The 15,771-nt window shown below is 35.7% G+C and overlaps 1 long non-coding RNA gene across 1 annotated transcript in view; it reads right to left on the minus strand.

The window, feature by feature from the left end:
• LOC108300460 overlaps nucleotides 1–14,781 on the minus strand; it is a 22,139-nt gene extending 7,358 nt beyond the window's left edge. The window contains exon 1 of the long non-coding RNA XR_001823433.2: nucleotides 14,675–14,781. This is a non-coding gene — a long non-coding RNA (uncharacterized LOC108300460). The remainder of the gene's footprint in view (nucleotides 1–14,674) is intronic.
• Nucleotides 14,782–15,771: the final 990 nt, after the last annotated feature.

Genomic DNA, 15,771 nt, shown 5'->3' on the forward strand with positions numbered 1-15,771 from the left:
AATGAGTTCCTATTATTTGCAACAACATGGATAAAAGTAGAAGACACTATGACAAGTGAAACAAGCCAGGCACAGAAGACAAACTTTGCGTGTTCTCACACACTTGTGGGAGCTAGAAATTAAAACAATTGAATCCATGGACATAGCGAGTAGAATTGTGGTTACCAGAGGTCGGAAAGATAGGACGGGGAGTGAGAAGGAGAATGGGTACGGTCATGGATACAAAAAAAAAGAGTTAGAATAAATAAAATCTTATATTTGATAGCAAAACAGGGAGACTAAACTCAACAAAAATTTATTGTACATATAAAAATCAATAAAAGAGTATAATTGGAATATTTGCAACACAAAAAATGATAAATGCTTGTGGTGATAAATATCCCATTTACCCTGATGTAATTGCATGCTTGTATCAAAATGTCTCATGTACCCCATAAATATATACATCTACTACATACCCATAAACATTAGAAATAAAAAAAAATTTAAGATAAGGGGCTCAGCATTATGATACTCTTTATCCCTAATTATTTGCAATGTAAAATATAGAATAGGTTCTTCCCATATTCCAAATCGTACTTTAAGTCCTAATAAAAGCACTATTCCATGAGTCCTAAATTCCATCAGGCCTAACTTCTATCCATATGTGCTGCAATTACATTGGTACTTAGCCATTAACACTCCTGTTCCTTGACTATATAACAGTCATTGTCCAATATGTTGATTTAAAAGGCAACAACCTGGATCAGATTTCACCACGGCAGATCAAAATACCAGACACACAGCAACATCATACAATTTTAACCTGACGCATTAGCCAATCAGCACTTAAATTTCCTTTAACTTGAGATCATATTTGTGGCAATTTTGAAGGGTTTCAATGAATGCATGTGATCATTGGCAAAGAGGAAAGCACATGAAACAGAAACAAAAAATTAACAAATGTATGGGGAGTAAAAGCATGCAGAATTACGGCCTTCATTTTCTTGTTCTGTTTGTCTTCTTTCTTTTTTCCCCCTCTCTTCTTCCCCCTTTCTCAAAATCGAGCTTAGGAAAAACTTTTAGCAATATATAACATTGTCTTTCTACTATCTATTGACAAATGCCTGTGAAAAATAATATATGTATGTGTATATATATATTCTGCTCAAAGATTGATTTTAAATTAAAATTGTAGCAATATGTTTGTGCATTACTTTTAGTGAAATCAGGATATGTCAGTTTAAAATATAACAAAAATGATTATCATTCAACATTTTTATTTTATTATAAAATAATAAAATGTAATGATTAAATATCAGCACCATAAGTGTACAGAAAGGCAAACAGAATTTTTTTTTTCTCAGTCAACAATCTCATTTCCAGTAATGAAATTTACCTATCCTGGAGATATGGATACTGTCTTTTGGATATTTCTATTCACATTTTACATTTAAAAAGTATGTTTAAAAATTCACAGTTTTAAAAATCGAAAAAGATATAATTAAAATACATTGTATATTATTTTATTCTAACATTTTAAAATTTCACTTGTAACTTATAAGTACATATATACATATGTTAAATAATTGTATATATATATATATATATATATATACACATATATATCTTCACTATGTTCATTTTACATAAGTAAAACCATGACCTAATAAAATGTTATGTTACTTAAGTGACACAAAAATTTGAAATAACTTGCTTGATTTAGTTTTCTGCTCTTTTGCTTTCATTAGTGTTTCATTTTATGTTATAATCATTGTGCCAGAGGAATTTTTTTAAGAGGTAAAAGACAAAAGAAAGGAGTGAAGTATCTTCTTTTGCAGTAAGTTTATACTTTCTGCAGTAATTCACCAACTATGTTCATTTTGGGGTAGAAGCAAATTATTTGAATATAAAAATTATGGCATGGAGGTTTAATTTTTTGCATTCATAAATTGTGCATTAATTTAAGGCAAGTAATGTTTTCTGTCAATTCTTTGGGGGGAAATATGCATCTGTAATACCTTTATAAATGTCTTCATGATAATATTTGCAGCACATTCTTTGCTTTCTATTTCTAATACAAATATCACTTGAACTCCTTCTGGAGTAAATATCATAAATACCTCACAGCCTTCTCTGAACAGTATATGGACTCTCCAAAAGAGGTGGGGTTTGATTTAGTGTACATAGAATGAGTAGGAGGTGAAAGAACTTAGTTTGAGTTATATTAGGTGGCAAAGATGATTTACACAGTTGAGTAATCTTTCGAGTCATGAGTGGAAAGGTAAATTGGCTTTGGATTATAGAAGAAATCCATTGCCATACTAAGCTCTTGTTACTTCATTGGTAATTAAATTAATTTCCACTTTTTGGTGGACATGTAAATGTACTAACTATAATGCTAAGCAGATTCAGTGCACAAGTGTAGAATGGGAAATGGAGATCAGAAAAACAACGAACGTGAGAATCTTTGTGGTAACATACCCTTGAGGAACCCCAGGTGAGGGACACTTTAATTGACTTCTACCACCATGGTATGTCCAGAAACACAGCTCTTTGTCAGAAAGCCTGTCACCAAGATATAAACTTATCAAGAGGCAAAAGGAAAACCTGAGGTTTACTTGAAATCAAGAAAAGGAAATGGTAATCAATACTCACAGTGATGGACACATTTAGCACTCATTGCTCTGGTATGACCCCTCATCTTCACTGGTTCCTTCACTGACATACAAAGGCTGAATATTCAGCTACCCAAAGGTGAGGTCGCCTAGACCGAGTGTTCCCCAACACCAGTTCTTACACCACTGTTAGCCTAACTTCAAAAGAGTTGTTTCAGGGGACAGGAAGCTTAGGTACATTAACCAGAGATTTCATGTACCCTACTATGAACATTTATTAGGATATAATTTATCCTAATAAATAAATAAAATCCTAACATTTATTAGGATATACTTATGACCAAAAGAGATATAAAGTATGTCCTTATGAATGTACATTTCTTTAATATTTAAAAAAATACATGAAAAATGTATTTCAGCCCAGGCTGAATGCAGTGGCTCACACTTGTAATCACAGCACATTAGCAGGAGAATTGCTTGAGCTCAGGAGTTTCAGACCAGCCTGGGCAACATGGCAAAACCCCATCTTTACAACAATTAAAAAAAAGGAAGAATGAAAAATGAGTCGGACATAGTGGCACACGCCTGTAGTCCCAGCTACTCAGGAGGCTGAGATGGGAGGATCTCTTGAGCACAAAAAGCGGAGTTTGCAGTGAGATAAGATCATGCCACTGCACCCAACCTGGGCAACAGAGCAAGACCCTGTCTCAAAAATAAATAAATAAATAAATAAACAAATAAATAAATAAATAAACAAAGCCCTTGATTGGTGTTCCTGAGCAGTAGTGGGTTTGGTGGGACAGTTTATTTTGATGTAACATCAGAATTGCAGCAAATCAACTGAGAAAATTTTAATACCACAAGTAGCATTTAGTCATAATTTAAGAGACTATACTTGAAACATACTTTACTCCGGATACACGCTCAGATTCCTAATTATAAAGAGTGGACATAGATACTGATGGTGTAAGTCCTATTACAAGTCAATTGACTCAAGGCTATATGAAAGAAAATAATGTATACAATCTTTTCAGCAGAGTTCAAAGGATTCTATCCTCAGTATTACATAATTAGGATTCCAACTGGATGACCAGTTGATTTTCAAACTATGAAGTAAATTGCCTATTCAGATAATTTAGAGAAAACTTTTGTAATATTCAGGATAATTTTAACCCATCTCTCTCCATACTGTTCCCTACTCAATGATGCCATTAATATCTTCTAATGTGGTCCTTTCAAGAAGTTTCTGGACTTTATTTTTTATTTATTTATTTTTTTTGACAAGAGCCTCACTCTGTTGCCAGACTAGAGTGCAGTGTCATGATCTTGGCTCACTGCAACCTCCACTTCACGGGTTCAAGCCATTCTCCTGCCTCAGACTCCAGAGTAGCTGGGACTACAGACATGTGCCACCATACCCAGCTAATCATTTGTATTTTTAGTAGAGATGGGGTTTCACCATGATAGCCAGGATGGTCTTGAAATCTTGACCTCATGATCCACCCACCTCAGCCTCTCACAGTGCTGGGATTACAGGCATGAGCCACCACGCCCAACTGAAGCTTATTTTTTTAAAAGAAAATATCATCGTCTTTCTAAATATTTACAAAGCATATAAGAGGAAAAATACATAATTTTCTTCATAGATTGACAGTTCTTTGTTTTAGTTTTACTTTTAATGTGTTCTTTTTCTGTGTATCCAACTACATAATAAATAGTCATCACAGTTCTCAGGACATAGAAACAAAAAAACAACAAACAACACTATACATCATCTGTCTGACCATCTATCCACTTCCAACACTCTATATGTCCTTTGGTCCATTAGTATTACTAACATTTCTAATGAGATAATTTTATTTATTTCTTCCCAATGTCCATTATGCGCCAGATGTCTTTGATTCTTATCATGGCTGTTGTAGATTCTGAGTATGTACTCCAACAAGCACTATACTATGCATTTTTTAGTGCATTTTTCTAATCCTAATATCAAACCCATAGAGATCATTATTATTAATATGAAAATAAAGGTGAAGGAGAGAAAAATAAACTTCTTCAAACTCATAGAGTAGCTTTATAAGCCAGAATTCCATGTTAGATCTGTCTGACATCCATGCCCATGTTGTTTTTCTAGTTTATCCCTCCAGGACTTCTACAATGTGGTTCTCTTTCTTCTTGCTCTAACCCTTTTTTCTTGCCAAGTCTGTTATTCAAAGCATTATGTCCTTCTCAAGACTTTTCTAAAGGTAAGCCTTCTCAAGTCCCACAACTGTTCCTTACATGCTACAATGCATACTGTCTTTCATTGTCACTCCTCTTTGCAAATGGGTCCACGTGGGGCCCACAGGGCTGACTGCACCCTTCAAGGCTTGTGTGTGCAGCATCAAGCAGAGTGGCACCATTATCTCCCTTATTCTTGCATAACACTTCCATTAATGCAGCCTCAGGGCCCATCAGACTTTTTGGCAGCCACATTACTGTTGACTCCCACTGAGTTTATTGTCAGCTAAATGCCTAAGACACTTTCACACATGCTGTTGCTAAGTCATATCACCTCCAGTTCTTTGTGCATTTTGGTTTTGAATTCAGGTGTAGGACCTTACATTATTGCCATCACATGTATTTATATTAGAGTTAGCCCAGTCATCCTAGTGGTTTAGCATTTCTCAATATCCTTCAGCATCTGGAGTTGAGGGCTGAAGGCAGCAGGGATTGTGATTCTATCATTTGATATATCCACTCTCCCTCATAATTTGAAGCTTTTGTTTTTTTTTCTTCAAATTCTAGCCATATAACATTCCATGTATATTTCATTTATTGATAAATCTCTTCCTGCAGTAAAACTTGAAGCAGACCACCAGAAACCTTTGTGCAGCACGAAGAAGAAACTAGCCTCAAGGATTATGGAGTTCTGGGGCTGCAGCCCAAGCTGTGCCTCTCAGTATACTGAACTTAGGAAATCCTCAACAACTGTGCGAATCTTGTTGTTTTGTACAGAGGATTAGAACAATTATAGAGAATTAAAGAGTTGATGCTCAGGTAAGCAAAAAGTTATGAGTAGCTTAAAGCAATCAAACTGTTGCTAGGCTGTTCACTCAAACCAAATTGTCCACATATATTAAATCTTAAGGAAAATAAAAAGCTATGAAACCATGAGAACATAAGCAGGGATATACACTGTATAATAATTTTGTCACCAAAAGAATCACTACCTGCTTAAAATTATGTAAATATTATGTCTGGAAGCACTGCAAAGTTTTTATACGAGGTCAGAGATGAAAAACATATTTGAAGACCAACAACGCTTTATGCCTTTCTTTATCCTTTGGTCTTACTGTTTTCTTTTTCTCAAATCTTAGACAAATACTAAGTGACCTAAAAAAAAGGGGGAGAAAGACAAGAATGTTCCATGCCAGATAGTTTTTATCTTTTTCCTCTAACAGCATCCAAGAAACTAAAAAGGGAAAAGTGGAGAGAGGAGGCAGATAATCAGAGTTGATTGTGAATCTGGGAAAAGTCTCAACTATGCATTGAGATTCACAAAAATGAAAGATGAAAGATCACAAGAGAGGAAATGAATAACCATTTTGCCCACTGCCAGTGTTCTGCTCCCCATTCTTCCAGCTGCGGCCGATGCTTCAGCTTTACCCTTCAGACTTGAGTTAGAGGCGCATGCAAACATCTCAGCTGCTGCAGTTTCTGGTATCGTAGTTTGCCTTTCTTTAGAATGCCCTAAAGATAGCATTCTCAGTAAACATACTGTTAGGCTAAGGAAATTTCATCAAGGGGGGATGTAACTATCCTCTCTGGTAGGAAAGGCTTTTCTGCCTGCAGGGTGGAAACTACTGGAAAAATAAAAAGTGTTTTGTTGTTGTTCTTGTTGTGGCATCAGCAGCCAAAGTGCCCGATTCAGCTCTTGAAATGCTATTTGTTCATTTCTGCAGAGGACAGAATACAGTTGTCTGGTACCTGCCATCTTCATAGTGTATCTGCTGTGCCTAGCACAGGGCACAGCACATATAAAGTACTCAAGGAATATTTTTGACTGAATTTGTTGACTACAGGTGAACTGTGTCTGAGCCCTCTAGGACGAATAATCATTTTGGTTTAAGTAAGCGTGAGCAAACACTTAATGTGCAAACATTTGGGTCTTACTGGGCAGTGGACACTGCCAGGTAAGGAATTTTGTCTGGTCTTGTACTATTTTGTTGTTGTTTTCACTGCATTTTTTCATGTATTTGATTGAATTGCTCAGGTCTTTCCATTGTGATGTAACATGCCATCTGACTGTACAGCAGTTCAACATTTCCTTGAACTCCCACGTTTTTTCATTCAGTTGATTTGGTTTGGGACCTGAATGTTTGCATTTTTAACAAGCTCTCAGTGCTGCAAACACTGCTGGTCCAGAGACTACATTTTGAAAACAGATGCACTAATCCAACACCCTTAAATGATAAATGAAAAAACTAGATTGAAAACTAGAGAGAAATGGGGTGCAATGCAGCACTCTATTTGCTAGAGCGGTACCCATAACCTCCTTCCAGCCAAGGCTTATTTTTGTTCTCTCATGAAGCTTCTCCAAGCAAAGGCAGCATGAGGAAGAACAAAGGGAAAGAACTTAGTAAAATAAAGGCAGCACCAGTAAATGAGGATAGATCTGATGTAAAATTTGTGGATTAAATAAAAAGTTTTTACTTGTTTTAAAGATCTCCAGGGGGAAGTGAGAGGTTCTATAATCTCCCTTGCTAACTTCTTCCACATCTAAAAACATTATTCAGAACATTCCTGCTACAAACTTAAGCCCATTTTCCATTGCTAATGAGGCATTCTATATTATACTACTAAGGAGCTGATGTTGGAAAATAAATGTGTCTATGAAGTAACCACATTTAAAAAAAATAAAATTGAAATAAAAATAATTAAATGCAGCCAGCTGCTTTAAGCAACCATTTTATCACATGGCAAGAAAAGTATTCAAAAGCTATCCAAAATCTGTTCTCCTCTGTTACTTCTTGCCTTATTGCCTCACCACAATGAGCCATATCAGTTATTGAATCCATTGTCTCAGTGCATTTCCTTGTTCTATGACCAGTCCAGACTCCTTTCAATGAATGGAACTGTCTTCATTTATCTCTCTGTACTTATCTGGTTTTGTACAGTTAATATCAAATTGTTTTTAAAAATTAAAACAAACACAGCCTATACTTACCCACAAACAAAGGTAAAATTTTGTTCTTAATAGACTTGTTAAGAATCAATGTCAGAAATTAAAATTAGTAAGTCATGTACTTATGGAACAAAGAGCTATACTATTTCTTAAAAATTAAATACATCACTTTTTGTCTTCAACCTTTGAAATCATTAGCACATGACCCACACTACTCACAGATATTCATTCTTAGAAAGAGGAGGTGGAGGAGGGCAAAAGGAACACGTGCATCTTTCTGTTTATGAGAAGAAAGCTTGACTGTGCAAATCCAGAGAACCAGCAGTACACTGCCTCGTGTCTTCTAGGGGATTAACCCATTAGATAAGTCACAGAATTATTAATTAGAAAGGCTCATGACTCATTGCAGCCAAAGCCCTGATTTTGTGTGTTTGTTTCTCGTTTAACTTCCTCTTTTCTCTGTTTCTTGGTCAAATGATTCCAACTGGTTAATAGTTGTTTTTATACTTTATGAAGTGTGTTAAGCCAGATATAAGTTTTAAAAAAAAGCATTGTCCTACACTCCAAAGCTGCCCTGCTGACATCATAAAGCAAGAATATACCCAGGTGTACTGAATTTATTCCCTGCAACTTTTAGTATGTAAGAAAACGCATGCTAAAATAAACAATAAAGAAAAGGTTTTAGTAAAATGCTCATACTCACACATGTTTATAGTTTAAAAATCAACAAATGCTAAGGCAAAAATATATTTTCTCACTAGAAAGCACTTTACCTAGTCTGGGTATTTTTCTGGAAGTTATTAAAAAACTGAACTTTGGTATGTGTCAATATTATTATTCTCTATATGCCTGATTATGTGTGCTCGATAGATCCCTAAGAAAATAAATTGGAATAGTAAGAATTTTGGTAATATAAATATGATTCATATATCCTGAGCCAATATTTTTCAAACCATTTCTAAACAGAATTTTTTTTTAAATGCAGCATTACCCAGGACAAAAACACACACAAATACAGCTAAAACAAAATTCCACACAAAATTTAACTGTATGATATGGGATACATTCTGACATTTTCTATTCTGTTCTGTTTTGTTCTTTAAAAAGTGTTGGTTGGACTCTATTAAACTAATTTCAGCATTCACTAAATTTCACAATAATCTTATCATTTGAAAAACACCACCTTTAAAGGAACTTGCAGTTTTTAAGAAATTCTATAGTCATAATCAAATAGTTCTTTAGTATGTTAATTGACATCGGATTTGTTTCTGTGCCAATTTAAGGTTTTGTTATAATGGATCTTTTGAAGCTATGCTTACCTCTATTTGAGTAATGCCAATCTGAAGACAACTACACAATATGTGTTATACATTTGAACAGTGTAATATTACATAATGTGATGATTGCTAAAAATGTAATTTTTAATGAATGCTTTGCAGTTGCTATCTCAATTTGATGAGCAAAGTACATGGCCTATGGTGTCCCCAGCCCTGCTACCTTTGTGCTTAAGTCCCCTTGGGCTTATCCATACTTGACTTTCTATACATTAGATCATTTTTAGGAGAACATCTTAAAAAGCATCTCTTGTAATATTTAATTCATGTGATTAAAAATTCAAAGGAAGCTCTTGTACCAGTTATTAAACTATGTTCACAATCTGTTATTCAGAGTTCAGATCCCAGCAAATTGAAGGTTAGGTTAACAGGATCATTCAGTGGAACTGCACTAAACCATGGCATCTAGAACAGTGGATGGACTGTTTCATGCATGCTCAGATAGTTGCAGAAGATAAACTAATGATGAACATACATATTTCACTGGAAATCTTGCTATCTAATTTGATTTTTCTAACCTATTTTCTACAGTATGGTTTAAAAAGGAAAGCATATGAAGCTAACTCTGAGTTTTGTTTACTACATACACAGATTTTTTTTAAAGAGAAGAAGAAAATTCACAGAGAGTGTTACATTGAGTCTTGGTAATTGAGACGTGGATTTCTCTTTTCAGATGTGGATTTTTCTTTTCATAACTTTCTCAAATAAGTCTGAAGTTTCAGAGGCAAGTATTTTTGCTTCTCAAACTGCAATGTGCTAACATGCCTCTGTGGGGAAATATGAATAAGCCCTTAATAATATTTGATGCGCCTACACTTATGTGGGCATAGTGGTAGTAATAAGTCAAGTAATATCAGTTTTTTAATTTCTAAAAATAAAATAATCTAACTCATAAGATAGAATGCATGAGAACTGAGAGTTGCTCATCCTGGCTCAGTCACTTCCTAGTGGCATGCCTTTAGGAAAGCCCTTTAAACTCTTTGGATCTCACTTCCTCACCCCTAACATAAGAGAAATGGCAAGACAATCTCCTCTGTATAAAGGATCTCTTTCCATGAGATTTTATGTTTCTAACTTTGTGCATAAAGTGGTTGTGGGGCTATATCTTTTTGCTATGCTTGTTAGGCTGATAGAAGACTGGGGAAAAAAGAAGTGAGGAAGCATAAAATATATTTTTCGTAAGTGAACTTGAAATGCCCCCTTCCTGAATAATGACTTAATTGCATTGAGTAAGGAAAAAAGGCTTCTCTGGGAAAGAAGAAAGAAAGTGACATAAATTGTAAATCTGGACTTGATGTATATAACATAAAATTAGTTGATAGAAGTGTAAGCAGATGCTTCTTCCTCCTCATCTAGCTGACATGCATGAAGAAAAGAGTGAAAGAAATTTTTAAGAACATCAGTGTTAGCTACAAGAGAATGGGAAAAGCATCACACAAAAGAACCAATATTTGGCTTAAAAAGAGGCATAAGAATACAATGTTCTTGGGAAGTACAAATCAAAGTTTTGAATGCATTTCAAATAAGCAAATAAACCAGCAATAAAATATTCCAAAGATTCCTTTCAGTCAGCAAACATCATGAGATGCTACTTTGAACAACACCTTGAAAATTTTGGTGTATTGCACTCTATCACACATCTTTGGGATAAATTAATAAGTATAATTCATTAATTTTTTGTGTATGAATGTTCAGTTCTCATCATCTCATTTATCTATAACAAAGGCTTCTCTAGAGCTATGAAGATGTTCTGTGTGGGGTGCCCTAGAAGGAAGGTAAGTTAGGAATACTATAAAGTGTCTGAGATAAAGGCATATTTTCTTTCAATTGTATTTATTCTTCACTTGTTAGATTGAGAGACTTGGTGCATTTTCAATTTTTCTCACATCCACATAATAGATACTGTTAATAATTTATCATACAAAGGTGGCTGATCAATAGGCAATATGGAGTCAGAACAAAACCTAGGCTGCAACTCCAGAACAGTTCATTTTCTGTGTGAATTTTGGCAAATTACTAAACTTCTCTGATCTCTAATTTTTAAAACATTAAAGCAGATACGATGCTCACTCAGTATTTCAAATTCAATATACTGTGAATTTGAATGAAATTTTATATATATATATATATATATATATATATATATAATATTTGCCATACTGGAATTACTCAATATGTTATTAGGGTTTTTTTAATATTTAAAATATTTAGTATTTTCCAGAAATAAAAGCTATCTTTCAAAGTATAGATTAAATAACAATTCTTTATTTCATAATATACTCCATTTCTCAGTGGAAAGAATCGTCAAAGACTATGGAAATTGTATATAAACCCCTTTCAATAATAAGGAATGCTGAGCATTGTAGATAAAGAGCACTGTTTCTGCCAATGGAATAAGAGCAAATTTCAAAAGAAAGAAAGAACATTAATTTTCTTGTTCTTCCTGTATTGAGCATCTAAATGTGCTGATCACTCCTTCAGTAAACATCTGAGCAAAATATACAATGACACCAGCCCTCATCATGTCAGCCCACATGGTGTATCCTAGTGGGTGGAAAGAGATAAACATTAAATAGAATTACTAAATAGTATATTGTATTATTGGGAAGTAAGAGATACGGGAAAAGATACAGTAGAGTTCTTGTGACCAAGATGGGATAGAACAGGATGAATTTTGAACAAGGACTTGAGAAGATAAGGACATTTGCTATGAAAATGCAGAACAAAGACAATAGGTTGGGAGTGTAAAGTCATATCTGTTGAATGACAAAGAACTCATTATGAGTGAAATGACATAATCAAGAAGGAAGTAAGTAAAGAAGTGATGTCCTAGGCAATAAGTGAGATTGTGGGTGCCTTTCTAGACATTATGGAAACTTAGCTTTTACTCTGGATGAAATGGCAGGACAGGGTGGGCCTGCAGTGTTTTGAAGAGGAGTAGTATTCTACAACTTACTCAAATAAAATTAAGCTGGCTACTGCTTAAGAAGTGATGTGGTTTGGCTGTGTCCCCACCGAAATCTCATCTGGAATTGTAGTTCCCATAATCCCCATGTATCATGGGAGTGACCTGGTGGGAGGTAATTTAATCATGGGGGTGGTTACCATTATTCTGTTCTCATGAGAGTGTGTGAGCTCTCATGAGCTCTGATGGTTTTATAAGGGACTTTTCCCCCTTTGGCTCATTCTTCTCTTTCCTGCCACCATGTGAAGAAGGACTTGTTTACTTCTCCTCCCGCCATGATTGTAAGTTTCCTGAGGCCTCTCCAGCCATGCTGAAATGTGAGTCAATTAAACCTCTTTATTTTATAAATTATCCAGTCTTGGGTATGTCTTTATTAGCAGCCTGAAAATGAATTAATACCAGAAGAGAACTTTCAGGTTCTCAAGAGGAAGCCATGAGACACATTTGGAAGTTATTTCAGAAAACCAGGAAGTACACTAGTATGAAAAAAGTAGAGAAGATGAGGTCATTATGCTAGACACATTTTGAAATCCAAAATAACAGATCTGATGAGGTAATGGACGTGAGGTTTGAGGGATAGAGAGTAGTGAAGGAGAACACCCAATTTGGGGCCTGAGCAGTTGGAAAGATGGAGTTGCCAGTAATTGAGCGGGGAAAAACTATGGGGAAATAGGTAAATTTTAGAAGAAAATACAAAGAATTGAGTTATGTACATATCAACTGTCAGAGATATTCATTAGTTATCCAAGTGGATACATATAAATGCAGACTGAAGTCAAGGGAAGAGAGCTTACCTGGAAACCTTAATTTGGGTTTTTCAAACTAAATTTTATGTACAATGGTGAACTGATAGTAGTAAAGCCATGGAAAGTAGATGAGTTCACCTAAAAGTATAAGTAAGAGTAGATAGAAAGGGAAGCATCCAAGGGCAGAGACATGGGAGCATTCAATACTAAGAGATCAGCTACATGCACTCTGTCTCAGGCACTTAGTAGTCAACCCTTCCAGGTCCATCAGGCAGAGTTAGAACCCTATGCTTTGATTTATCCACCCCTCCCATATTGAACACTATCATTACCTATCAGAAACCTTTCTCTCTTCCAAGAACCACCTACCCATTTCATCTCCTCCAATAATCCTTTTTTTTTTTTGAGATGGAGTCCTACTCTGTCACCCAGGCTGGAGTGCAGTGGCACAATCTCAGCTCACTGCAACCTCTGCTTCCCAGGTTCAAGCAATCTTCCCACCTCAGCCTCCCTAGTAGCTGGGATTACAGGCACATGCCACCATGTGCAGCTAATTTTTGTAAATAGAGACAGGGTTTCGCCTCATGTTGACCAGGCTGGTCTCGAACTCCTGACCTCAGGTGATCCACCTGCCTCAGGCCCCCAAAGTTCTGGGATTAAAGGCATGGGCCACTGCACCCGGCCAAGAATACTTTAATTGCGTTATTCCTCTGTGGTCACTGAGAGCTAGGCAAGGTGTGCTCTGCATTATGTATGTGCTTCTATTGCCCCCTTTAGCAGATTGCAATTACTTTGATGGCAGCCATCTTAGCATTCCTATCACCACCATTATAAAAATGACATGTAATTAGTGCTTAATACATGCCAGGCTCTTAAGTGCTTTTCATGCATAATCTCATTAAATTCCTTAATTCCCCTACTTGTATTTTCTAGATGACGAAATTGAGACTTGCAGAACTAAGGTAGCCTGCTTAAGGCCTCCTAGCTAGAAAGTGGCAGGGTTGATTTTCAGGATCAGCTCTCCACTACTCCAAAGACCTTCACCTTTGGCCTGGGCCATCTTCGTGTTATTTATTTTATAGTTGTCTAGTAAAGGGTAAATAGTATATAAAACTTGTTGGTTAAATAAGTTATTGCTTGAATAATGGCATTGCTTTCTTTTAGGCAGCCACAATAAAACCTTGACTAACAAAAATCAATATTACACAACATTCAATTAATTACATTTCTTTTCATTTTTTGCTATAGTTTACCTTTAATGGAATGTGGCAAATCCCAAGAAACTAGTTTGACTTTACATTTTCTATCTAAATTGAACAAACTGTTAAAACAGTTCCCTGAGGTTAGTCCATCATCTTTGGCCATCTGTATGGGTGACGTTCTTCCCTGAGAAATTATGATCACAACGAGGACCAAAGGATCATTTGACCTTGAACTTGCAGACAAGGATATTTGTTATATTCCCTTGACTTGAGAACATTTCAAAAAATAATATTTTGAATAATTTTAGCAACATGAATCAAAGCACACATTTTGTTGAATCTTTACAAACCCTAAATCTTAGAATGTCTTATTTCTCGAATACAGCACAATGCTATTCAGTACCCTACCCTTATTCTGCAGAGCTTGCACTGTGATCTGACTGCCATCAGATGTGTCCACCTGCCATCACTTGCATCTGTGGGGCTGAGGGTTTCATTTCTGGACCAAAGGAAGCTACTCTGTGCATACACGACAGCTCAGAAACACCAAACATGAACACACCATCACCACTGCCACTGTTCCTCTCCTCCCCCACCCCTAACCAATAACTCTTCATACAGTGAGTCTCAGGAGGTGGTATGTAAATATCTCAGCTTTCTCACCTCTCAGATGGGGTCATTCTGAGGTGTGTGTTTTCTACGATATTCCAGAGGTCCCCTGCAGGATTAAGCTCCAGCCACACACAGTGATAGCTAGCTTAATAAAGCACTCTTTAATGGATGACTTCACTTCCCTGGGCCTCTCCCCTACCACCCTCAACTAGTATTTCCTGCACCTCCCAAATAAACTGCTTGCCCTCATGTCCTTATGTCTGGTTCAGCTTCTGGGGAAACCCAAACTAAGACACTAGGCATTCGGGTTTGCGGGGCTTCGACTGCAGTGGTAGTTAGATCCTCCTAGATGGAAAGAAGAAAGTGACAGCATGCATTTCTTCTCTTCTTGTGTTCTCTTTAGCCAAAATTGCCATATTCAACTGTTTTTACATGTAATCTTTGTAGAGAAATGAAAGAGATTATTTAATAGTTTACACAAGTCCTATAATTTGGAATATGAATGCAACATATGTGTTGCTTATGTGTTGGCTCTGTTCTAGCCCTTGATATGTAGGTGCAATAAACAATTTGAGTACATAGGGGAAAATCTCACAGAAAGAGCATTGTATCTGCACCTGTGAAGAACAAGTATGATTCGAGGATATTTCTAACTCTAGGGAGTGATAAAAGTGTGACACTATAAGATATACAAACCTATAAAGACATGAGTTAATTTTCAAAATACTCTCTCCACTATAAACTATTAGGCAAATATAGGACAGTGCTATTATTATAATGATGACTGACATATTCATGATATCATATGAAATAACCTAAAATCTGCTTCTAAAATATGAAAAAATCATTTCCTCACAATAAACTCTAATTTCTCAATCACCAAATCTTGCCAGGTCCTCTTATATCTATGAAACTTATACCAATATTCAATTTACCTCAAAACTGACTCATAAAAGACTGTCTCCAGCTTGTATTTTGAAGTAAATATTTTAGCATCTGCTTACGATGTCTATCAAAAATGCTTAATAAAACCTTTAATGTGAGGCTTTATTAGTCCTTGATGTTAAATGTCTAGAATAATCTTTCTCTTAGGGATCCTTTCTAACTGCAAGTTTAAATTTTAAGGGCTTTTAAATTTTCCTTTTTGT

The sequence above is a fragment of the Cebus imitator genome, unplaced genomic scaffold, assembly GCF_001604975.1.
Source record: "Cebus imitator isolate Cc_AM_T3 unplaced genomic scaffold, Cebus_imitator-1.0 Scaffold27, whole genome shotgun sequence".
NCBI lineage: Eukaryota > Metazoa > Chordata > Mammalia > Primates > Cebidae > Cebus > Cebus imitator.